This window comes from Triticum aestivum, chromosome 2B, assembly GCF_018294505.1.
Source record: "Triticum aestivum cultivar Chinese Spring chromosome 2B, IWGSC CS RefSeq v2.1, whole genome shotgun sequence".
Lineage (NCBI taxonomy): Eukaryota > Viridiplantae > Streptophyta > Magnoliopsida > Poales > Poaceae > Triticum > Triticum aestivum.
In genome coordinates this window covers 158,862,754-158,889,537 of record NC_057798.1, presented here as the reverse complement: position 1 = coordinate 158,889,537, position 26,784 = coordinate 158,862,754, and the positions used below count along the sequence as shown (strand labels likewise).

The 26,784-nt window shown below is 46.4% G+C and overlaps 1 long non-coding RNA gene across 5 annotated transcripts; it reads right to left on the bottom strand.

Annotated features, from left to right (window-relative positions):
• Positions 1 to 343: 343 nt before the first annotated feature.
• On the bottom strand, positions 344 to 3,909 carry LOC123044059 (uncharacterized). Of its 5 annotated transcripts, none has more exons than XR_006419812.1 (5): positions 2,655 to 3,909; positions 1,900 to 1,987; positions 1,526 to 1,813; positions 843 to 928; positions 344 to 708 (listed from the first exon to the last, which is right to left on the bottom strand). It is a non-coding gene; the product is annotated as an uncharacterized lncRNA (long non-coding RNA). The 5 variants fall into 5 exon arrangements; XR_006419813.1 differs by having other exon boundaries at positions 1,526 to 1,784; XR_006419815.1 differs by having other exon boundaries at positions 1,526 to 1,987; positions 2,655 to 3,379; positions 3,470 to 3,907.
• Positions 3,910 to 26,784: the final 22,875 nt, after the last annotated feature.

Sequence of the window (26,784 nt, the reverse complement as noted above, 5' to 3'; positions counted from 1 at the left end):
GTCGATATCATATCTTTATCACCAAAATAAGACATGAATCATGCTACTCATTACCTACATGTCCTGACCAATGTAGTTCAATGGCCAGCCCTTCCCCCTGCGGTTGTACCAAGCGTCGCCCATACATACCCGTCGACCGACAATGCGGATGCCCGAGCCAGTGCAGCAAGAATAACACTTATTACGTGGAGATCCTTACCAATGTAGTTCACTTGACAACATTTAGTGTTCATTCTTCCCCTGACCAATGGAGGTATAATTAATTTTTTCAATCTATCCATTTTAAATAGCAGAAGCATACTCATAAATGTAATCAACTGAACTAAGAATTTGCTAATATGTCTAGCAGCACACATCTCTCCTCCTCGTTCCTCCTCAGCACAATTGCATTCCATAGTATGGTTATACATATCCTCAAACATGTAGGAACAAATATTTGTCTTTCTCACGTGCATGAAGAAATACTTACATTTACATGCTAGAAAACTAATTGGATGAGAAGTACATATGTCGCTCATTGTTGTCATTGTATAAAAACGGTACAAAAGTGGGACTATAAACTCACCAATCCTTGTTGTCTCTCTTTATTTACAGAGCATTTAACCTCTGTCTCACACAACGAATATATGTCTCAGCATGCGGCATGTACCTTTTGCCAATGTCAACATACTCAGATACGACTTCTTCACCAAGTTCCAATGTAATAGGCTGTCAAGAAAAAATATGCAATACCAAAGGTGAGAATGGCAGTCTATTGCCAATATATTCTACTGTAATAATTAGTCTAAAGTAGAAAAGACGCATAATATGTGATAAATTAGTAGAAACTATAATCCTTTTACCAGTTTCATAGCTCCAAATTAATGCAACCTGATAGTTTATCCATCCCTTCACCTGGTGACCTCTTGGACTTAAGTAGAGATGATTTCTGAAACAAAAAGTGAGATGTTTAATCTGGACCTCACCCAAACACACTTCTGTACTTTGTCTTGCAAAATATGTATTCAAATAGCTTGCATAGAAAATGGTGTCAAGAAAGAGACAACTTAATCAAATGGCCTTGCCGCATATAATCGATAACCTTCAAACTAATTGGAAGTCCATATTTCTTTTATCAAAAACCATAATAAAGTTCTTTATTTAGGCCAAATACACTCCCTGAACTCAGAATCTGCATGGAGTTCCAGTAGAAGGCAAAAGCACGAAAGCTGCCTCTAAAAGACTCCCACTTGAAGGGTCAATAAGAAAGGAATTCCTCTTGCGTCATAACAAAGAACCTGCTAGGCAGGATGTAGAACCTGAATGGCTTTTTTACATCTGCATAACACACTGTAGTTTACAAGAAACCGCAAAAAAAATTATATCACCCAAGTGAGGCATGAGCTAGTGCGCCTTTGCAACCGAAAATGACAGATGCGCCGACCCAGATCACGAATCAAAGCACATCAACCAGCCTAAAAGATAGAACAGAGAATTCAACAACATGAGGGAGAGGAGTTTATCCCATTCACTACATATTGATTACCTTGATTCACCTCACATGGAGCCTGCTTGGATTTTTTATCAATCACCCTTGTGGCCTTGCCGACATGGCACATAAAAGATCGTTAGAAACTACATGACAGAGACGTAGGAAGGTGAGTAGCTACTCTTCTATTGACTCATAAGAAGGTGCAGGAGCGCGTGGAGCTTATTGGTGGAAGTTCTCAGAAGAGTAGGAAGATGCCTTTGCGGCATCAAGCTTGTGAGTAGCTACTCTTCTACTGGAAATCCCACACACTACCCTGAATCCATGACATGGTAGCCGGATCACCTTCAGTTTCAGCGGATATGGGATATGATTGGAATAAATACTCACAAGAGCGACCAAAATTAGACGATGGGATTCCATGGTGTTACCTGGGAGAACGGGAGGGTGTCCACGCGCAAGGACTCCTGCTCCTCCTGCAGCAATCGTCTGTCCTTCTCTATTTCTCCCGTCCGATCCCTGTAACATAGATGCAGATCCCCCTTCTCAGAAATTCCATTACATGTTATTCGAAAGCAATTCCTAGTTTCCACAAGCCAAAGTATATAACGATATATGAATATATGTAAATAAAAGTATTGCTAATGTCATAGTTTGTCATACTTCAAAAACATCCTATCATGTCAAATGGCCACAAATAATTATGTAAACATCTTATCATGTCAAATCATTGGTGACCATCCTCCTTGTGATGCATTTAAAAAAAATGGAACTTCCTATCTGCACTTACATTACGGATAACATACAGCAAAATATAATTGAAATTCAATAGACTTCTATCAGATGACATGATTGTGAAGATCAGTGCAGATTTCAAAGCCCACTTTCTAACATATATTGGTATGTGATACTTGTAATCATATATAAGCAACAGTGCGATGTTACCAAGCCCAGTTTCTAACATCTACTGGTATGTGACGTGAGGGGAGGAGGACATATATTTGGACATATATGATTCTGTCAGAAAAAAATGCACACACAAAAACAGTACTTGCTCAATTTTTCCTCCGTACAAGCATGGTTGGTTCTCAACTGAACATGGTAAAACTGACTTGGAAGTAGTGGAAAAATAAAATGCACTTATTAGGCATGTAGAAATCTGACTTGGAAATCTTCAGTTGGTTACCTCTCGAATCATATTTCCTTCTACAAAAGCCAATTCTCTGTTGAAGTTGGTAAATCTGACTTGGAAATCTTCAATTGCTGTGTTTAAGTTGCTTATTTCTCGAATCTTATTTCCTTATATAAAAGCCAACTCTACATCTGCGTAGTAAAATATAAATTTTCACCTGCAAAGAGATCAGGTCAAAGGATTTTGGTTCTGCGGACTACCAAAGTTATGTATTAGTACTAACTTCGATCAGCATAAAATAGCATCCTATTGAGAATAATAGGAAACAAAAGATGATTTGTGAATACAACTACTATTTGAGAATAATAGGATGCTTTACAATAACCATGGAACTGAAAGGTACAAGGGTAAATGCAATATCATATGTAGGTATAAACTGGGACTGAGTGCAATCCATGTGATAAAAGAACCTGAGACAAAAGTTTGGCGCAATAAAACAGATGAAACATTAGCTAAGCTGCAACTGAAAAATAAATACAGCTCTAGCTTTCTAACATCCCTTCTTTATTTTGCTCATACCGGGCATTTTCCCTTTGCCTTTTTGGTGCTTCTTTATCTGTAGGATAAACAAAAATTACTATTGGCACAATATGAGTGAGATGTGAGTAGCAGTTGCTTATCATTACCCAAGGAGCGGCTGCAGTTTAAGGCTTTAAGTTGTGTTCGTGACACGCTTACGTGAGGAGACTCGACACCGGAATCATACCAGGTGATATTGTCTAGAAGTGTGGTAGATGGAGTCATTCCTCGATAAATAATTCCTAGCTAGATGACACCTTAGCACACAAATAATTTAGAAACAAAAGCACCTGGAGCTTGAAGCTGGATTGGTTCCCTGCTTTGTTGACTGTTGTAATGTCGACAGAAGCATAAAATAAATTTAGCAATCAGGGAAAGTGGGCAGTGGCACAAAGCCTGGTACCAATCTCTTTTGACCTTCTCCTGAATCCCTATGCTGTATCAAGCCAATGTAGATTGGAGAATCAGGACTTCAGGAGTACAGGAGCATCCGGCTGGGGAGGCGGCGACCCGCGGCGGGGGCGGGCTCCGCGGCAGGGGCGGGCTCCCGCGGCTGGGGGGCGGCGGCCCGCAGCAGGGGCGGGCTCCCGCGGCGGGGGCGGGCTCCCGGCGACCCGCAGAGGCTTCCCGTGGCTCCGGCGACGCGACGCGGCGATGAAGGGCTGCGGCGAAGGGCGCGGCTGCGGGAGGCGAACGGCGCGGGAGGAGGAGGAGGTCGTGTGGGAGGAGAATGAGGAGGTCGTGCGGGCGGTTTTCCTTTTTTTTTACTGCGGGGCAGATTAGCGATCGATTGTGGCTTATTGTGTGGTTGGTAGCGTTAAACACAGAATGACTAAGAGCCATTAGATTTTGATGATGAATGGATGTGATTGTTTGGATCTGTCCTTTTTTTATAGTGGTAGTAGATAGATAGTAGATAGTACTCATAGTAGAGTTAAATACACCACGGGTGCCTTAACTTGTTCGTTGCGGTCAGTTTAGTGCCTAAACTTGTAAAATACAGAAAAACGATGCTATAACTTATCACACGGTGCATATATGGTGCCTCTGCTCGTATGCCACCATATGTGAAGTCCACGTTGAGTGATAGCTGGTGGATATGACCCACATGTTAGTGGGTGTGAGCGATGCCTGTGCTGGATGAAATGCGTACGAGTTTTTTTTTCCAGAAAATCCCCTAAAATTTAATTAAAGTCACAAATAAGCCCTTGCTTTGTATATGCTAATAACAGGAAAAAAATAAACCGTGTCTGTGAGTTGATTTCGACCCTGGGACATCCACGTTAGATAGCTAGTACGCACGCTAGCCACCAAAATTAACAGTACTTTGTGTACAGCTGTTAGCTCAAAAGTCAATTTATCGCTCTGCAATTTCTATTATGTTTTTACGTTACTGTTTGGTTTTTATGATATAAAATATTCTAATATTAAAATATAATAATTATCAACATGCGATTATTGTCTATTTAGATTTTTTTTATATTTTTTTTATTTGTAGTTCAAAGATTTAACCATGAACTTTTCCTAAAATTTATGTTGATTTAAACAGTTCAACCTATATTATAAAATATTACAAATTTGTTTTTCATCTTCATTCAGGACCACAAGCACGCAGAATTATTTTGTATCTTTTTTGTATGTTTAGAATACATAATTATTAAAAATCAACAACGTTGTATTCTGAAAATTGTTGAACATGTATTAAAAATCATTGTGTAGAAATGTAAGAATAATTTTACACTAATGTTTTTAATATATATTGAACATTTTATGAAATAGATGTTGTAATTTTTTGAATGCATGACAGATATATTTGAAAAACACGTCTACAATTTCTTAATGCACTAACGCCTTTTTAAGTTCATGGCAGGTAATATGTTGAATAGTTCCTTTTTTTCACACGTGAGAATTTATTATTATTTTTAATTTCCCACAAATCAACTTTTTCTTTTTTATTTCTCTTTATTATTTCGCCCGGTTTCTTGATAAATTGAAGCGTATTAGGATATTGCACAGTCAACTATTCTAGGCGTGGTGATTAGAATAAGTGTTCGAATCTTGCTGGGTGCTCTTTTTTTGTTATTACTATTTTATCCCATGTGCTGACATGCAAGACCTAGATTTAACAGGTGGGATCAATGTAGTTTGGCGTATTTGAATAAAATGTCAGGAGCTTTTTGAAAATTATATAAAGTATAAGGAGTTTTTGTAAAACAACCAGCACACTCCTCTCACTCCCATCCACATGTGGGCCGATGCCACGTTGGCACGCCATGTGGGTAGTGCATATGCCCGGATATGGATGGGGGCACCATATTTGAACGCTCAGACAAGTTATGGTACCGGTTTCGTGTATTTTACAAGTTTAGGCACCAAAGTGACCGCACCGAACAAGTTGAGGCACCCATGGTGTATTTGACTCTAGATAGTAGATGAGCTCAGGATGAATGGATGCGGTGACCGGCAATCGCGCGCATACGAGCATATGGACAAGCGGCCCCGCCGCTCGTGTATCATACGTACACCTCCTGTCGGGATCAAATCTGTGGTGTGGGACAGGTTACTTCATTTGGTTAGTTCACTTTGGACCTGAATCTCGCAGATAAAAGAAAAAACTCTTAACCTTTTTCTTTTTTTGAGTTGAGAAAAAAACGTCGAACCTGATTGGTGGTTGCTTGCATGCTAGTGCATGTTTTAGGAGCTTCAATTGCGAGCACACACGTGGATCTGCAAAAAACACTAGCGGCCAGAGAGTAATGAAGCGCCATGATTCTGTTCTGCCCCAGCCAATTATTGGAGTGCCTTTGAATCTACTCCGTAGCTACCAGTAGATGGGAATCAACACGCCAGTTGATTGAGGAACATGACAGATGACACTGACGCATGAGCTTTCACAATTGAATGTGGTCGAGACACACATTAGCTGCTCCCCTTATTTTCATGCCCCGATCTGTAGAAGACACAATTGTTATTCTCCCGCGTGTTCTGAAAAAAAAAACAATCATCCAGAAGCGAAAAGCCAATCAATTCGTGGAATACAACTTTCCGATACAATATTTGACAACTTGTGTCCTACTCCCTCCGTTCCAAAATAGATGACCCAACTTTACACTTACACTAACTTTAGTGTAAAGTTGGGTCATCTATTTTGGAACGGAGGGAGTATGTGGCAGCGACAATAACCTTACCTCGACCTATCCTCCGATTTGGACTCCGGAGAGGAGCTCGAGTCAGAGGCCGCTGCGCATGCTTGGACCACCGCAGCTACCCCCGCCACGATTTGGACCTGGCGACATGGGTGAGCTGGGTGTAGTACATGGGGCGGCGGTGGACCATGGCTCTGACGGCGGTGACGGTGTGGATATGCTATTTGAGGCCGCGACGACGAATCTAGACCGGTTTTTTCCAGTGGCTCCGACGACTAGGGTTAGGGTTCATCGCGGCGGCGGCTTCCATTTATAGTCGGCCGGCCGTGCGGGAATTGGGTGGCACGATGTATGAGGCCATTACTGCCGCTCGTGCTCTTGCTGCTTCAAGTTTTGTCCACACCACAACTGCCTCATCTTTTCTGTAAACACAAACTGCTTCAACTTATTTGTTAAAATTAAAATTAAACTTCAACTTCTCTGTTAAAATGAAAACTGCTTCAACAACGTTATAAGTGGAAATTGCTTACACTTCCCTGCAAAGTACTAGTGTCAACCTTTTTTTTTGAGGAATAACTTTTGATCCATTCATCAATTGTCAAGGCGGTATAAAGAACACTAGAGGTACAACCTCTGCCATGATTTATTTGTCCTTATTGATTAATTTTGATCATAAATTTAACTAACAAAATGTTCATGCATGTCACCAAAAATTATATCAAGGGAAACTATGTTTAAGTACGAATCTAACAGTATAATTTTTGTTGACATGCATTAACATTTTGTTAGTTAAACAGTGGCCATCTTCATCATCCCGACGCTCTCCATTACGAGGAGGGAGTAGTTCACCCTCGGGGCTGAGGCTATGTACCAATAGCAATGTGTTTGATCTCTCTCTCTCTCTCTCTCTCTCTCTCTCTCTCGTGTTCTTGATATGACACGATCCTGATGTATCGCGAGCTTTGCTATTATAGTTGGATCATATGATGTTTCTCCCCCTCTACATTCTTGTAATGGATTGAGTTTTTCCTTTGAAGTTACCTTATCGGATTGAGTCTTTAAGGATTTGAGAACACTTTATGTATGTCTTGCATGTGCTTATCTGTGGTGACAATGTGATATTCACGTGATCCACTTGATGTATGTTTTGGTGATCAACTTGCGGCTTCTGTCACCTTGTGAACTTATGCATAGGGTTGGCACACGTTTTCGTCTTGACTCTCTGGTAGAAACTTTGGGGCACTCTTTGAAGTTCTTTGTGTTGGTTTCAATAGATGAATTTGATATTGTGTGATGCATATATAATTAAATCCGCGAATACTTGTAGTGACATTGGAGTTCTGGAAATATGCCCTAGAGGTAATAATAAAAAGGTTATTATTATATTTCCTTGTTCGTGATAATTGTCTATTGTTCATACTATAATTGTATTAACTGGAAACCATAATACATGTGTGAATAGACCACAACATGTCCCTAATGAGCCTCTAGTTGACTAGCTCGTTGATCAATAGATGGTTATGATTTCCTGGCCATGGACATTGGATGTCATTGATAACGGGATCACATCATTAGGAGAATGATGTGATGGACAAGACCCAATCCTAAGCATAGCACAAGATCGTGTAGTTCGTTTGCTAAGAGCTTTTCTAATGTCAAGTATCATTTCCTTAAACCATGAGATTGTGCAACTCCCGGATACCGTAGGAATGCTTTGGGTGTACCAAACGTCACAACGTAATTGGGTGGCTATAAAGGTGCACTACAGGTAGCTCCGAAAGTATCTATTGAGTTGGCACGAATCGAGATTGGGATTTTTCACTCCGTATGACGGAGAGGTATCTCTGGACCCACTCGGTAATGCATCATCATAATGAGCTCAGTGTGACAAAGGAGTTAGTCATGGGATCATGCGTTATGGAACGAGTAAAGAGACTTGCCGGTAACAAGATTGAACGAGGTAAAGGGATACCGACGATCAAATCTCGGGCAAGTAACATACCAATAGATAAAGGGAATTGTATACGGGATTGATTGAATCCCCGAAATCGTGGTTCATCCGATGCGATCATTGTGGAACATGTGGGAGCCAATATGGGTATCCAGATCCCGCTATTGGTTATTGACCGGAGAGGTATCTCGGTCAGTACTGCATGGTTCCCGAACCCGTAGGGTCTACACACTTAAGGTTCGGTGACGCTAGAGTTGTTATAGGAAATAGTATATGGTTACCGAAGGTTGTTCGGAGTCCCGGATGAGATCCCGGATGTGACGAGGAACTCCGGAATGGTCCGGAGGTGAAGATCGATATATTGGACGAAGGGTATTGGAGTCCAGAATTGTTCCGGGGGTACCGGGTGACGACCAGTGTGATTGAAAGGAGTTTCGGAGGCCCCAACAACTGTTGGGGGGGGGCCTTATGGGCCAAGGGGAGGGGGCACACCAGCCCACTAAGGGGTTGTGCGCCCCTTCCACCCCATCAAACGTAACCTAGAGAGGTGGGGGCGCCACCCCTAGGGCAGCCGCCCCTCCCGGCTTGGGGGGCAAGTTTCCTAGGAGTGGGGGCTGATATCTACTACACAACCTTCTTCTTGTAGACGTTGTTGGGCCTGGAAGTGCACAGGTTTGTAAGACAGTAGCAAATTTCCCTCAAGTGGATGACCTAAGGTTTATCAATCCGTAGGAGGCGTAGGATGAAGATGATATCTCTCAAACAACCCTGCAACCAAATAACAAAGAGTCTCTTGTGTCCTCAACACACCCAATACAATGGTAAATTGTATAGGTGCACTAGTTCGGCGAAGAGATGGTGATACAAGTGCAACATGGATGGTAGATAAAGGTTTTTGTAATCTGAAAATATAAAAACAGCAAGGTAACAAGTGATAAAAGTGTGCGTAAACGGTATTGCAATGGTAGGAAACAAGGCCTAGGGTTCATACTTTCACTAGCACAAGTTCTCTCAACAATAATAACATAAATAGATCATATAACAATCCCCCAACATGCAACAAAGAGTCACTCCAAAGCCACTAATAGCGGAGAACAAACGAAGATATTATGGTAGGGTACGAAACCACCTCAAAGTTATCCTTTCTGTTCTATCTATTCAAGAGTCCGTAGTAAAATAACATGAAGCTATTCTTTCCGTTCAATCTATCATAGAGTTCATACTAGAATAACACCTTAAGACACAAATCAATCAAAAACCTAATGTCACCTAGATACTCCATTGTCACCTCAAGTATCCATGGGCATGATTATACGATATGCATCACACAATCTCAGATTCATCTATTCAACCAACACAAAGTACTTTAAAGAGTGCCCCAAAGTTTCTACCGGAGAGTCAAACGAAAACGTGTGCCAACCCCTATGCATAGGTTCATGGGCGGAACCCGCAAGTTGATCACCAAAACATACATCAAGTGGATCACATGAATATCCCATTGTCACCACAGATAAGCACGACAAGACATACATCAAGTGTTCTCAAATCCTTAAAGACTCAATCCGACAAGATAACTTCAAGAGGAAAACTCAATTCATCACAAGAGAGTAGAGGGGGAGAAACATCATAAGATCCAACTATAATAGCAAAGCTCGCGATACATCAAGATCGTGCCATAGAGAGAACACGAGAGAGAGAGAGAGAGAGAGAGAGAGAGAGAGAGAGAGAGAGAGAGAGAGAGAGAGAGAGAGAGATCAAACACATAGCTACTGGTACATACCCTCAGCCCCGACGGTAAACTACTCCCTCCTCGTCATGGAGAGCGCCGGGATGATGAAGATGGCCACCGGTGAAGGATCCCACCCTCCGCCAGGGTGCCGGAACGGGCTCCCGAGAGGTTTTTGGTGGCTACAGAGGCTTGCGGCGGCGAAACTCCCGATCTATCTTCTCCTACAATGGTTTTAGGGTATAAGGGAATATATAGGCGAAAGAAGTCGGTCGGGGGAGCCTCGAGGGGCCCACGAGACAGGGGGGCGCGCCCAGGGGGTGGGCGCGCCCCCCACCCTCGTGGCCACCTCGAAGCTTCCTTGCCTTCAACTCCAAGTCTCGTGGATAGTGTTCGTTCCAAAAATAACTTTTCCGAAGGTTTCATTCAGTTTGGACTTCCTTTGATATTCCATTTCTTCGAAACACTGAAATAGGCCATAAAACAACAATATGGGCTGGGCCTCCGGTTAGTAGGTTAGTCCCAAAAATGATATAAAAGTGTAAAGTAAAGCCCATAAACATCCAAAATAGGTAATATAATAGCATGGAACAATCAAAAATTATAGATACGTTGGAGACGTATCAAGCATCCCTAAGCTTAATTCCTGCGCGTCCTCGAGTAGGTAAATGATAAAAACAATTTTTTTGATGAGGAATGCTACCTAGCATAATTCTCAATGTAATTTTCTTTATTGTGGCATGAATGTTCAGCTCCAAATGATTCAATATAAAAACTTATAAAACATAAAAACAATAATACTTCGAAGCATACTAACGAATAATCATGTCCTATCAAAATAGCATGGCCAAAGAAAGCTTATCCCTACAAAATCATATAGTTAGGACATGCTTCATTTTCATTACACAAAATACTCCCATCATGTACAACCCCGATGACGAGCCGAGCAATTGGTTCATACTTTTTAACGCACTTCAGCTTTTTTCAACTCTTATGCAATACATGAGCGCAAGCCATGGACATAGCACTATGGTGGTATATGGTGGTTGTGAGGACAAAAAGGGAGAAGATAGTCTCACATCAACTAGGCGTATCAACGGGCTATGGAGATGCCCATTAATAGATATCAATGTGAGTGAGTAGGGATTGCCGTACAACGGATGCACTAGAGCTATAAATGTATGAAAGCTCAACAAAAGAAACTAAGTGGGTGTGCATCCAACTTGCTTGCTCACGAAGACCTAGGGCATTTTGAGGAAGCCCATCATTGGAATATACAAGCCAAGTTCTATAATGAAAAATTCCCACTAGTATATGAAAGTGACAACATAGGAGACTTCTCTATCATGAAGATCATGGTGCTATTTTCGAGCACAAGTGTGGAAAAGAGATAGTAACATTGTCCCTTCTCTCTTTTTCTCTCATTTTTTTTTTCTTTTTTTTCTTTTCTTCTTATTTTTTCTTTTTTTTCTTTGGCCCCACCTTTTTTTTCTTTTTGGCCTTTCTCCTTTTTTTTCCTCCTTTTTTTCTCTTTTCTTGTAAATTCCGAAGTCTCATCCCGACTTGTGGGGGAAACATAGTCTTCATCATCCTTTTCTCACTGGGACAATGCTCTAATAATGAAGATCATCACACTTTTATTGATTTACAACTCAAGAATTACAACTCAAAGCTAGAACAAGATATGACTCTATATGAATGCCTCCGGCGGTGTACCAGGATATGCAATGAATCAAGAGCGACATGTATGAAAATTATGAAGGTGGCCTTGCCACAAATACGATGTCAACTACATGACCATGCAAAGAGCAATATGACAATGATGATGCGTGTCATAATAACGGAATGGTGGAAAGTTGCATGGCAATATATCTCAGAATGGCTATGGAAATGCCATAATAGGTAGGTATGGTGGCTGTTTTGAGGAAGGTAAATAATGGGTGCATGATACCGGCAAAAGTCGCGCGGTATAATAGAGGCTAACTAAGTGGAAGGATGAGTGTGCGTATATCCATGGACTCACATTAGTCATAAAGAACTCATATACTTATTGCAAAAGTCTACTTAGCCCTCGAAGCAAAGTACTACTATGCATGCCCCTAGAGGGATAGATTGGTAGGAAAAGACCATCGCTCGTCCCCGACTGCCACTCATAAGGAAGACAATCAAAAGAGCACCTCATGCAACAAATTTGTCACACAACTTTTACCATACGTGCATGCTACGGGACTTGTCAACTTCAACACAAGTATTTCTCAATTTCATAATTACCCACTAGCATGACTCTAACATTACTACCTTTATATCTCAAAACAATTATCAAGCACCAAATTGATCCTAGTGTTTAATGCACTTTCTATGATAGTTTTTATTATACCCAACTTGGATGCTCATCATTCTAGGACCATATTCATAACCATAGTGATGAGGATACAAACTTGGGGTAGGGTCATAGGCCCGACCTATAGGCCCTACCCAAGGTCACTACCCTGGAAGATAAAAGGACCAAGAGACAACAGGAGAGCTCCGGTTGTACACGTTGAGTGCAATCCACTCGACGGCCACATCACCCGGAAGTCCTCCTCCCTACCGTCACTCGACCATGTGGAGAGTCACTCGACCTACTAAAGACCGGGAGTCACTCAGCACTGTAACGGTCAGGCGTTCACTCCGTAGCCTTTAGTATCATTAATAGCACTTAAGGCAGACGTTACCAGTAACGTCCCTTACTTTATGTACATTAAGTCCCTTGTAATGGAGGCCTGGGAGGGACCGGGCGCACTCTATATAAGCCACCCTCCTCCTCTGGCCCAAGGGTTCGCACCCCCTGTAATATCACACACATAATCCAATCAACCGCCTCCGGGCACCGAGATGTAGGGCTGTTACTTCCACTGTGAAGGGCCTGAACTCGTAAATCTCATGTGTACACCTTCACCATAGCTGAGATCTTGCCTCTCCATACCTACCCCCTTTCTACTGTCAGTCTTAGGACCACGACAGTTGGCGCCCACCTTGGGGCAAGGTGTCTTGGCGATTTGTTGGTGAAGCTGCAAGTTTACCGATCATCATCATCATGGTTTCCGGCGGCGGACTTGCTGAGGGCCGTGAGATCCGTCTCGGCGCGCTCGTTTTCGTCGCCGACGACTCCACGTGGCTTCAAGAAGCTCCCCTGGATGTCGAGACGCTCCCCGTCCGAGGGGCGACACACTTCTGCGCATGCGTCCGCGACATCCTTCTCCGGAAGCCGTCGACTCAGTATCAGTCGGCTCCGACTGTGTTTTCCCTTCCCACTGTCCGCCGTCGCAAGCGATCTGGTCATTCGCGACTCCAGCGGTGGGTGAAGCACGTGGTGGCTCGGCGTTCGACCACCCATCAAGTTGCGGCAATCGAGCCCGACGAAACCCTCCACGACCTGTTCGATCTGTCGACTGGATCCACGGAGACCGCATCCGAATGCAATAGCAGCGACCCTGCGGTAGAAGTTTTGATGGTCGACGGACCTCACAGTCCGGCTGGTTTTCGCTGTGAGGACAGCGAAGACAGAGACGGCGATCCGTCGCATGTCCATGAGGAATACCAACCCGAACCCCTCTCTTCGCAGCAGAGAGAAGAACTTCGTCGCCGCAACATGGATGCACTCCATACGCCCATCGTTGGAGAAACCCCGAGGCTCGGGCCTTGGAGGTGGTGCACCTAGCCAATCTGGCTGAGCGCACTCGACTGAATAACCTTTAGTGTGCTCTCGACGAGCGCGCTCAGGAGCGGATTCATGAGTCCAGTCGACGACAACTTTTTCCACCTCCACCTAAGGTATACCGTACTCCGATTCAAAACCTCGCAGCTGCGGCCCGAATAGCAGAGTCGATTCAGCCTTCCCAGTCGGAGGCTGGCAGAGGGCTGATGCAGATCTGGGCCTTGCTCCGGGCAGCAGGAGAGCAGAACATTGCAGTGTCTCAGTCACGAAATAGGATTCACAACAGATCCGTAGTAGCGGATACAGTCCAGTTAGCCCATAGCCCAAGATCGTCCCTGCAGTGAGAAGGCCGTGGACAGTATGATCGCTAGTTCGACCGCGACAATCATCGTCGAGTGCCTATGCCTCCTCCGAGGAGTGTGTCATACGTGCCTCGGCAGAATGATGACAGACGCCATCACAGCGGCGAGCGCATAGCTCCAGTCGACCCAAGAGAGCCAGGCTTCGTTGCGAGATCCATTCTCGTCCAAGGCTTAGTTGACCGGAACAGAGCACATAGAGAAGACCTTGGCAGGGATCGTCCGTGTGGCAGCACACTGCATGTTTCAGGTCCAGAGTGTTTCAGCAGAGCCATCAGGGCGGCAATAATTCCTCCAAACTTCAGGTTGGCAACCGGAGTCAGTAAGTTCACTGGAGAATCCAAGCCCAAAACCTGGCTCGAGAATTACCGAGTGGCGGTGCAAATTGGAGGCGGAAACAATGAGATAGCGATGAAGCATCTCCCTCTTATGTTGGAAGGGTCGGCCCGAGCGTGGTTGACTCAGTTGACTCCAGGCAGTATACACAGTTGGGAGGAGCTAGCTCGAGTGTTCATAAGAACTTTTGAGGGCACGTGCAAGTGACCAGCAGGGTTACCCGAGTTGCAGCATTGTGTGCAGAAGCCGAGTGAGACTTTGAGGGAGTTCATTCAGAGATGGACCACTATGCATCACACCGTTGAGAATGTATCAGAGCACCAAGCAGTATGTGCTTTCAAGGAAGGCGTCAAATATAGAGAGTTGGTCTTGAAGTTCGGTCGGACTGGGGATATGACTTTGACTCGGATGATGGAGATAGCAACTCGGTATGCTAATAGAGAAGAAGAGGATCGACTCTGTAGCGGGAAGAGTAAACCAATCGGCCAAGAGGCCGGTGGGGGGTAACTCCAGTCGGAAACAGAAGCGTAAGGCCGAACCAGCGGCACCTGGAGAGATTGCGGCAGTGAATCAAGGAAAGTTTAAAGGAAAACCTAAGGGGCCCTTGCCCCCTAAGAAGGTAAAGGATCAAGTAGGAAATGATGTGCTGGATTTGCCATGTCACATCCACACGAAGAAGGACGAAGAAGGTAATCTGATTTACCCAAAGCATACCACTCGGCAATGTCGACTCCTGATCCAGCAATTCCGAGAGAAACAACCCAATGAGAAGGAGAAAGAGTCGGACAAAGATGAGGATGAAGAGGAAGACGATGGTTATCCCAAAGTCAATTCAACTCTGATGATTTTTGCTGATGTTGAGAGCAAGAGTCGATTGAAGGTCATCAACAGAGAAGTGAATATGGCTGCTCCGGCGGCGACGACCACATACTTGAGATGGTCTCAGACAGCCATCACATTCGACCAGTCTGATCATCCTGCTCGTATAGCCACCCCTGGGAGGCAAGCACTAGTGGTCGACCCCGTGGTCGGGGGCACTCGACTGACCAAAGTACTGATGGACGGTGGCAGTGGTTTGAACATTCTTTATGCTAAAACCTTGTAGGGGATGGGCATTCCGATGTCCAAACTTAGCGAGAGCAACATGAGTTTTCATGGTGTTATCCTTGGAAAGAAAGCCGAATCACTCGGCCAGATCGCCCTCGACGTGGTTTTCGGTGATTCCAAGCATTACCGTAAGGAGAAGTTGACATTTGAAGTCGTGGATTTCCAGAGTGCCTATCATGCCATCCTGGGTAGGCCAGCCTACGCACATTTTATGGCTCGACCATGTTATGTGTATCTCAAGCTGAAGATGCCTGGCCCCAAAGGTGTGATCACAGTTACTGGCAATCGGCAGAAGGCAGAGGAATGTTTCCAGAAAGGTTCCAAAATTGCCGATGCATAGATGGTAGCGGTTGAATTGCAAGAGTATCAGAAGAGCACAGATCCGAGTGATTTGCTCCGAGCCAAGAAGCCTGCTATAGACTCTGCATTTCAGTCGATTGGTGAAACAAAGCCGATTCATATTCACCCGACCGATCCCAATGCTGCACCGACTCATATATCAACAACACTCGACAACAAATAGGAACAAGCGCTCATCCAGTTCCTCCGTGAGAACTGGGACATCTTCGCATGGAAACCCTCTGACATGCCAGGTGTACCCAGGGGACTGGATGAGCATCGTTTGTGTGTCAACCCCAAGGTAAAACCCGTCAAAGAGCACCTTCGGTGGTCCGCCGTGCAGAAGAGAAAAGCAATTGGCGAAGAAGTGGCTCGACTGTTGGCAGCAGAGTTCATCCGTGAAATCTACCACTCCGAGTGGCTAGCCAATGTAGTCATGGTCCCCAAGAAGGACGATTCACTTCGTATGTGCATTTATTTCAAGCATATCAACCGGGCCTGCCCGAAAGATCACTTCCCTCTCTCTCGCATCGATCAGATTGTTGACTCGACTGCAGGGTGTGAGCGCTTGTCTTTCTTAGACGCATATTTCGGGTATCATCAGATCCGACTGTATGGTCCCGATGAAATAAAAACAGCCTTCATCACCCCATTCGGGTGCTTTTGTTATGTCACCATGCCATTTGGTCTTAAAAATGCTGGAGCCACATTCATGAGAATGATTCAGAAGTGCCTGCTCACTCAAATCAGTCGGAATGTGGAAGCATACATGGATGACATTGTGGTCAAGTCTCGCAAAGGGTCCGACCTATTGACTGACCTCGTAGAAACCTTTGCCAACCTAAGAAGGTACGATATCAAGCTTAATCCGTCAAAGTGCACATTCGAAGTTCCAGGAGGAAAGTTACTCGGTTTTCTTGTTTCCGAACGAGGGATCGATGCCAATCCAGAAAAAGTTGATACCATTCTTCGGATGAAATGCCCTGTGCGAGTGCATGACGTTCAGAAGCTGACTGGTTGTTTGGCCGCCCTGAGTTGATTCATTTCTCGTCTCGGTGAAAAGGCCTTGCCTCTTTACCGACTGATGAAGAAATCTGATAAGTTCGAGTGGACTGAGGAAGCTGACGCATCGTTTGCAGAGCTCAAAACCCTGCTTTCCACCCAGCCGGTGCTTGCTGCGCCAATCAGCAAAGAGCCTTTACTGCTCTACATTGCAGCCACTGGACAAGTACAATACTCACGGTCGAGCGAGAAGAGGAAGGAAAAGCTTACAAGGTTCAACGCCCAGTTTATTATCTCTCTGAAGTTTTGACTCCATCCAAGCAACGATATCCACATTATCAGAAGCTTGTCTATGGAATATACATGACCATGAAGAAGGTTGTGCATTATTTCTCTGATCACTCCATTACAGTCGTCAGCGATGCACCACTATCTGAAATTCTGAATAACAGGGATGCAACTGGTCGAGTGGCAAAATGGGCGATTGAACTCCTTCCATTGGATATCAAGTTTGAGGCAAAGAAGGCTATCAAGTCACAAGCAATTGCAGATTTCCTTGCTGAGTGGATTGAGCAGCAATTGCCGACTCAAGTTCACTCGGAGCATTGGACTATGTTCTTTGATGGCTCCAAGATGCTGAATGGTTTAGGCGCTGGGGTAGTATTGGTATCCCCCCGTGGAGACAAGCTTAGTTATGTTCTCCAAATTCATTTTGATTCCTCCAATAATGAAGCCAAATATGAAGCACTGTTATATGGGTTGCGTATGGCCATTTCACTCGGCGTCCGTCGCCTTATGGTCTACGCTGACTCGAATTTGGTGGTTAATCAAGTGATGAAGGAATGGGATGTTAGGAGCCCAACCATGACTGGTTATTGCAATGCAGTAAGAAAGCTGGAAAAGAAGTTTGAAGGTTTGGAGCTTCACCATATACCCCGACTGAAAAATCAAGCTACAGATGAGTTGGCAAAGATAGGATCAAAGAGAGAGGCCATTCCCCGAAATTTGTTTTTGGAACATATTCATTCACCTTCAGTTCAGGAAGATCCTTTCACCGAAGAATCACCACAGCCCAAGAGTTCCACAGATCCGACTAAAGTCGAAATCCCAGCCGTGGTCGACTTAGTCATGGAGGTTTTGGTCATCACTCCCGACTGGACAGTGCCATACATTGCATACATTCTTAGGAAAGAACTCCCGGAGGATGAAGAAGAGGCTCGACAGATTGTCTGACGGTCTAAACCCTTTACTGTGATAAAAGGTCAGTTGTTCAGAGAAAGTATAACTGGGGTCTGCCAGAAGTGCATCATGCTAGAAGAAGGCCGAATGATCCTGAATGATATTCACTCGGGGACCTGTGGTCACCATGCGTCCTCTCGGACCATCGTGGCCAAAGCATACCGAGCCAGATTTTACTAGCCACATGCCAACGAGATGGCATATCGAGCCTTTACTGTGAAGGCTGTCAGTTTTACTCCAACATGTCCCATAAACCTGCATCAGCTCTGAAGACCATTCCACTCGTCTGGCCTTTTGCTGTTTGGGGATTGGACATGGTTGGACCCCTGAGGACTGGCAGGAGCGGATTTACCCATGTGCTAGTAGCGGTCGACAAGTTTACCAAGTGGATCGAAGCTAAGCCCATTAAAAACCTTGAAGCAAGTACTGCCGTGAGTTCATCAGAGAATTGATATTTAGATATGGTGTGCCACACAACATCATCACAGACAATGGATCAAACTTCGACTCCGATGAATTCAGAGCATTTTGTGCCTCCCAAGGTACGAGGGTCGATTATGCCTCGGTCGCCCATCCTCAGTCGAATGGGGAAGCTGAGCGAGCAAATGGATTGATTCTCAAGGGACTGAAGCCCCGGTTGATGCGTGACCTCAAGCATGCATCACGAGCTTGGGTCGATGAGCTCCCATCAGTACTTTGGGGTCTAAGGACAACTCCCAGTCGGTCGACCGAACGGACTCCATTCTTCCTAGTTTACGAAGCCGAAGCCGTACTTCCGGGTGATTTGCTCCACAACGCTCCCTGAGTCGAACTCTTCTTAGAAGAGGAAGCAGAGCAAGCTCCACAAGATGCAGTCGACCTTCTAGAGGAAGAAAGAGAGATGGCCTTGATCCGGTCGACCATTTATCAACAAGACCTGCGTCGATTCCATGCCAGGAACATAAGAGGTTGAGCATTTCAAGAAGGAGACTTGGTCCTCCGAGTGGATCAACAGAAGCCACACATGCTCGCCCCTGCTTGGGAGGGACCTTTCGTCATCACCAAGGTGCTCCACAATGGAGCATACCGTCTCTTCAATGTTGAGCACAACAAAGATGAACCACGCGCTTGGAATGCGGATCTGCTCCGCCCGTTTTACTCTTAAGCATTTACACTGATGAGATGTAATAAGAAATACCTCTTAGTTTGGCTATCAAAAGATATAATTTCACTTTCTTCCGAATGATTGTTGTTTGTTTCTTTTGTACATATCGCCTTAGCTGCAAATCTGTTTCGCCTAAGTGACAAAAATCCTACCGAGTGGTGAGTCTGCCTCTCACTCAGGGGCTTAGCTGCAGTCCAGTACTTGCCTAAGTGACAAAAATCCTACCAAGTGATGAGTTTGCCTCTCACTCGGGGGCTTAGCTGCAGTCCAGTACTCGCCTAAGTGACAAAAATCCTACCGAGTGGTGAACCTGCCTCTCACTCGGGGGCTTAGCTACAGTCCAGTACTCATCTAAGTGACAAAAATCCTACCGAGTGGTGAGTTTGCCTCTCACTCGGGGGCTTAGCTGCAGTCCAGTACTCGCCTAAGTGACAAAAATCCTACCGAGTGGTGAGCCTGCCTCTCACTCGGGGGCTTAGCTGCAGTCCAATACTCGCCTAAGTGACAAAAATCCTACCGAGTGGTGAGCCTGCCTCTCACTCGGGGGCTTAGCTACAATCCAGTACTCGCTGAAGTGACAAAAATCCTACCGAGTGGTGAGTCTGCCTCTCACTCGGGGGCTTAGCTGCAGTCCAGTACTCGCCCAAGTGATAAAAAAAGGTCCTACTAATTGGTATGGGTCGGTCGCAACCCGCCCCCCGGAGTCGCACCATCAAGAAGAAGGACGAGATTGTGGTGAGCAGTACTCACCTAAGTTTGAAAAATCCTACTGAGTGGTGAGCAGCCCTCCCACTCGGGGGCTTAGCTGCAGCCCAGTGCTCGCCTAAGTTTGAAAAATCCTACCGAGTGGTGAGCAGCCCTCCCACTCGGGGGCTTAGCTGCAACCTAGTGCTCGCCTAAGTTTGAAAAATCCTACGGAGTGGTGAGCAGCCCTCCCACTCGGGGGCTTAGCTGCAGCCCAGTGCTCGCCTAAGTTTGAAAAATACTACCGAGTGGTGAGTAGCCCTCCCACTCGGGGGCTTAGCTGCAGCCCAGTGCTCGCCTAAGTTTGAAAAATCCTGCCGAGTGGTGCGCAGCCCTCCCACTCAGGGGCTTAGCTGCAGCCCAGTGCTCGCCTAAGTTTGAAAAAATCCTACCGAGTGGTGAGCAGCCCTCCCACTCGGGGGCTTAGCTGCAGCCCAGTGCTCGCCTAAGTTTGAAAAATCCTACCGAGTGGTGCACAACCCTCCCACTCGGGGGCTTAGCTGCATCCCAGTGCTCGCCTAAGTTTGCAAAATCCTACCGAGTGGTGAGCAGCCCTCCCACTCGGGGGCTTAGCTGCAACCCAGTGCTCGCCTAAGTTTGAGAAATCCTACCGAGTGGTGAGCAGCCCTCCTACTCGGGGGCTTAGCTGTAGCCCAGCGCTCGCCTAAGTTTGAAAAATCCTACCGAGTGGTGAGCAACCCTCCCACTCGGGGGCTTAGCTGCAGCCTAGTGCTTGCCTAAGTTTGGAAATACTACCGAGTGGTGAGCAACCCTCTCACTCGGAGGCTTAGCTGTAGTCCAGCACTCGCCTAAGTTTGAAAGTCCTACCGAGTGGTGAGCGGGGCTGCAGGTCTACCACACGCCCCCCGGGAGGGCTGCACCTTCAAGAAGAAGGACGAGATTGTATGCACTCAACGATTGGGACCTTGCTGATGACAGGAACGTCAAGACTATTGTTGAGTACCTCGCTGATGAGCTGATCAATGCTGCCAAAGGCTCATCCAATGGGTCGACTGCTAATCCTGCTTCAGCAACTGCATCAAACGATGAGAAACAGATCCAAGTGAAGAATAGATTTCACTCAAAGATAAACCCAACATATTCAAAGATAAATCTAGAGGTTCCTAACCGCAGATTTAAAGTACTCGGGCACCAGGCCCAAAGAAGTTTTAATGGTTAAAAAATCACTCGGCATACCGAGGCAAATAAAGGTGAAGCATAATGTTTTTCCGATCACTCGGCGGGAGAAGGACTGGCCGGATCACAGAAGCTGTCGAGGTCGATGCTGTCGGCAATGCGATTGGCTGCCTCGAGGAAGGTGTCCATGAAGTCCTGGAAAGAGTGCTTCTTAGTGTTTGCTACTTTGTGAGCTGCCAGCTTGTCTTCCTTGGCCTCCTTGCAATGCACTCGGACCAACGACAAGGCGACATCAGCACCACAGCGAGCGGCAGATTTCTTCCACTCTTGCACTCGGCCTGGAATCTGATTAAGTCGAGTCATTAGGGACTCGAGGTCTTGAGACAGCTCCGCCTGAGGCCAAAGTTCAGCATCCACTTGGGTCATCGCTGCCTTCAGTCGAGCCAGATAAGCAACGGCACCATCCAAGCGCGACTCCAATAGCAGCAAGTTCATTCCAACTTCATCTTTCATGGGACAGTTGATGGGGTTGAGACCTGTCTCGACCCGTCCAGTTTCAGCTTCAAAGTCTTGGCAAAGTTCTGTTCCATCACAAAAAACAATGAGTTGACAGTATTGCAAATTCCAGTCGACGACAGCTATCTAATCGAACAGCCATACCTTCAAGCTTCAAGACAAGCTTCACCGCAAGTTGTTCCAAATAGGACTCTAGCTTGCCCATTTTTTCCCTAAGGTCGTCGACTTCAGTGGTCAGGTTGTCCTTGTCCTTCCTCAGTTGCTCGACCTCTCGATTGGCGTCCGAGACGGCAGTCTTCAACTTCGAGTTCTCATCCGCCAACTTGCCGACTGAAGCCAGCTTCTGGTCCGTAAGCGTTGTCTTCTCACGTGCTTCTTTCTAAGCAGCAACAAGGTCCTGGTCCTTCTTCTCCAAAGCCTCCTTCATTCTCTCTAAAGAAAGAACACTCTTAAGACGAGCCTGAAGTTGGTGGTTTTCACTACGCACATCTGCTTGTGTGAAGTCACTCGTTTCAAAGAGACTGACTAAAAAGCAGTGGAAAGCGCGAACTACTAAGCAGACAAGACAGTCGAATGATTACCTCCCATGATGGCCGTCTCTTGTTGTGTAGTCTTGAGATTCTTCTTCTTCATGAGTTCAAGGTCAAGTTCAACGCTGATATGCTTCTTCTTCAACTCGGAAAGACGAGCTCCAAGATCACAAGACCTCTGCAATCAGCAAGAATGATATATCAGTCGACAGAGAAAAGTTACTCTAAGACTACTGCTGAATAAAATATTCATCAAGTAGTCTCGGGGACTATACCCAGTGGGTGCACTTAGTGTGCCCCAACTGGCTTAGATCAATACTCAGCAGGGTCCGCCCAGCGTGAGTTCAAAAAAAAGAAAGAGATACATTCTAAGACCTCAGTCGACTGCCGCAGTCGACTGTGGTCTCGGGGACTACACCCAGTGGGTGCACTCGACGTGCCCCCACTGGTTCAGAAAGTCTGCTGGGATTAAACACAAGTCGAGTGACATGGAAGATTTTCCAAGCTCTAAGCAAAGAAACACCCCAGTGGGTGATCACATATAAGGCAACATTCGAAAATTTAGTCGGAGTCTTGCTGACCTGAACATTAGCCTGAAGGGCAGTACTGGCGTTGTAAGCCACCTGGCTAGCCTCGTGCACCACCTTCACCTGCTCCATGACAAGGCTCACCTGGCGAAGAGCTTACCTAGCGGCACTCGGTGAATCATCCGGAGTCTGATACACAGCAAAAAGTGATGGCTGCAGAGCAGCCGAAGTAGTCGCTGGGTCAGAGACGTGGAGTTGTACTGGAGCAGCAGGAGTTGGTGCAGTCGAGTCCGCCGGACGATCAGTCGTCAATGGGATGGCAAACGTGACGCTGGTCCCGACAGGCTCTCCAGAACGATCGACCATCGCCTCGAGCGCCGGCGTCGACTGAGGAACCTGGACTTCAAGCCTCTTCCTGCCAGAGCTCCCTCTCCTCCTCTTCCTCTCCTGTAGAGGTGCCTCTTCCTCATCATCAGGGAGCACCACAACTTCTTGCGGAACTACAGAAAGAGAGAAACGTCAGAAATTCTGCCGATTGACGGTCTACTCAACTTAACGAAGCTTGGTCGATCGGACTTACCGACTCGTGAGGTGGCCTCTTCGTCTCCTGGCGCCTTGTCAATGTCCATGTCCGTGGCAGCAGAGGTGGGACTAGAAAGACACATGAATGGGTCGGTCAGAACAAGTAAATCTTAAGTCGACCTATGAAAACGCAAGCGAGGTACTCACCCCGAAGCAACACAGACGTCCATCTTAATCCGTGGCAGTGTCTTTCGAGCCTTGGGAGGAGCAACTTTAGGCTGCTTGGCCACCTTCTCCGTTGGCTCCGGGGTTAACGTCCGAGTGCGCTTCTCGGTATGGGCACTCGGGACCACGCTTTTCCCACGCCCGCCAGTCGGATCGTGCTGCTGTTTGGATCGGCGTTCGGAGCGCGGCGGCGAGTCGACTTCTTCCTCCTCGTCCGACTCCTCGCTCTCCTCCTCCTCCTCTTCTCCCGGAGACTCCCACTCACCACTCTCCTCTGTGCTGTCTCCTCCCTCCTGGTCTTGCGCCAAAGCTTGTTCACCATTGGGCATCGAATGCATCTCAATGAATACATGCAGAACAAATCGGTTGAGTCAGAGTCAGTCAACATCAAGTACAGTCGGAGCATGAGCGGGAAGCAGCCGGAACAAAAAGTATACCTTGTCGGGCGGGTTCCCGTCGCTGAAGGGGATGACTCGCCTGGCTCCTCTGGGGTTGTCCTGGTTTCCTGTGATGCTCCTCAACCACAAAGCTACGGTTTCGGATGACACTTCTTCTGGATGGACCCGAGCGGTGTCGTCCAGTCCGGAATACAACCACATCGGTTGATCGCGGACCTGGAGAGGCTGGATACATCGACTGAGGAACACTTCCAGCAAGTCCAGGCCAGTAACGCCATCATTGATGAGCTGGACCACTCTATCGACCAACATCCTCGTCTCCATGGTCTCAGCAGCGGTTACTTTCAGCGGAGCAGGGGGTCTGAACACGGTCAAACGAGAAGTGGGGAAAGCCAGTCGACGGACCTGGAGCTGCGACGTCCTGACAGTAGAACCAGGTCGACTACCGGCCTCTAACGGAGTCAGGGAGAGTCATGGCGGGAAAGGCACTCCTATTCCTCTTTTGGATACCTAAACCCCCACACATCTGGATGATGTGGGTTTTCGAGTCACTCGACTTCGCCTTTTTTACCGACTGGGAACGAATGGTGAAGATATGCTTGAAAAGACCCCAGTGTTGTCGACACCCTAAGAAGTTCTCGCACATCGACACAAACGCAGCTAAATATGTGATGGTGTTGGGAGAAAAATGGTGGAGATGAGCACCGAAAAAGTTCAAGAACCCCCGGAAGAAAGGACGCGGAGGAAGCGAAAAACCGCGGTCGACGTGGGTGGCGAGTAAAACGCACACACCCGGTCGAGGCTGGGGACTCATCTCCCCCTCCGACAGCCTTGCCGCTCCCTTGGAGATTAGCCCAGACTCCGCCAGCTCGTCCAGATCCGCCTGCCGAATCGAAGACCGGATCCAATCGCCCTGGATCCAGCCCGGCGGCAGCCTCACGCGCGATGACGATCCGCATTGCTGCTTCTTGCCCTTCGCCACCTCCTTCATCTTCTTTGCGCGTTCTAGTGCCGCTGTCTTGTCCTTCACCATGGCGACGGAGCGGCGGCGTCGAAACAGAAGAGCAGAGCGCGACGGAGAAGCGGAGAAAGAAGAAGGAGAAAAAGGTGTGCACAGTGCAGACGCCTCGGTCCCGTCACCTTATAAAGGGTTGCTTCCGAGTGACTGACGCGTGGGACCAGGCGATCCTGTCAAATCCCACAACAGTCGCACGCAGTGTACATGGCGAAAAAGGCAGCGCAGAAATCGAGGCATCACTATTTATCCGCTCGGCCCGCTTCGGCACTCCCCATCCCGCGCGCTTCCCCAAAATTTTGTATCCCGCGAAATCCGGGATACACTGCAGACAATCGCGCCCAAGATCACGCGCTCCAACACAACACTCGACGCATGAGGTCACCAGTTCATTCGACAGCTCACTGAATGGATCAAGGCGACTGAGTCGACACCGAAGTACCGACGCAGGCGTTCAGACTTGCAGAGAACACTCGTGAAGACGCGAAGCTCAGACCAGGTTCAACTTCGACCTACTTTCTACTCACACCTTAATCCATTCGGGGGCTACTGATGAGGATACATACTTGAAGTAGGGTCATAGGCCCGACCTATACGCCCTACCCAAGGTCACTACCCTGGAAGATAAAAGGACCAAGAGACAAGAGGAGAGCTCCGGTTGTACACGCCGAGTGCAATCCACTCGACGGCCACATCACTCGGAAGTCCTCCTCCCTACCGTCACTCGACCATGTGGAGAGTCACTCGACCTACTGAAGACCGGGAGTCACTCAGCACTGTAACGGTCAGGCGTTCACTCTGTAGCCTTTAGTATCATTAATAGCACTTAAGGCAGCCGTTACCAGTAACGTCCCTTACTTTATGTACATTAAGTCCCTTGTAATGGAGGTCTGGGAGGGAACGGGTGCACTCTATATAAGCCACCCTCCTCCTCTGGCACAAGGGTTTGCACCCCCTGTAATATCACACACATAATCCAATCGACCGCCTCCGGGCACCGAGATGTAGGGCTGTTACTTCCACTGTGAAGGGCCTGAACTTGTAAATCTCGTGTGTACACCTTCACCATAGCTGAGATCTTGCCTCTACATACCTACCCCCCTTTCTACTATCAGTCTTAGGACCACGACACATAGCAAATACCATGCTGTTCTAAGAGACTCTCAAAATAATATAAGTGAAGCATGAGAGACTAGCAATTTCTACAAAATTAAGCCACCACCGTGCTCTAAAAGATATAAGTGAAGCACTAGAGCAAAAACTATCTAGCTCAAAAGATATAAGTGAAGCACATAGAGTATTCTCATAAATTCTAATCAAGTGGGCTTCTCCCAAAAGGTGTGTACATCAAGGATGATTGTGGTAAACTAAAAAGCAAATACTAATATCATACAAGACGCTCCAAGAAAAACACATATCATGTGGCGAATAAAAATATAGCTCCAAGTAAAGTTACCAATGAACGAAGACGAAAGAGGGGATGCCATCCGGGGCATCCCCAAGCTTAGGCTATTGGTTGTCCTTGAATATTACCTTGGGGTGCCTTGGGCATCCCCAAGCTTAGGCTCTTGCCACTCCTTATTCCATAGTCCATCGAATCTTTACCCAAAACATGAAAACTTCACAACACAAAACTCAACAGAAAACTCGTAAGCTCTGTTAGTATAAGAAAATAAAACCACCACTTAGGTACTGTAATGAACTCATTCTAAATTCATATTGGTGTAATATCTACTATACTCCAACTTATCTATGGTTCATACTACTCATAGATTCATCAGAATAAGCAAACAACACATAGAAAACAGAATCAGTCAAAAACAGAACAATCTGTAGTAATCTATATCAAACGTATACTTATGGAACTACAAAAAGCCTACCAAATTAGGAAGTCCTAATAAATTTGTGTACCAATCCAGATCAAAAATAATCAGATGAGAAGAAC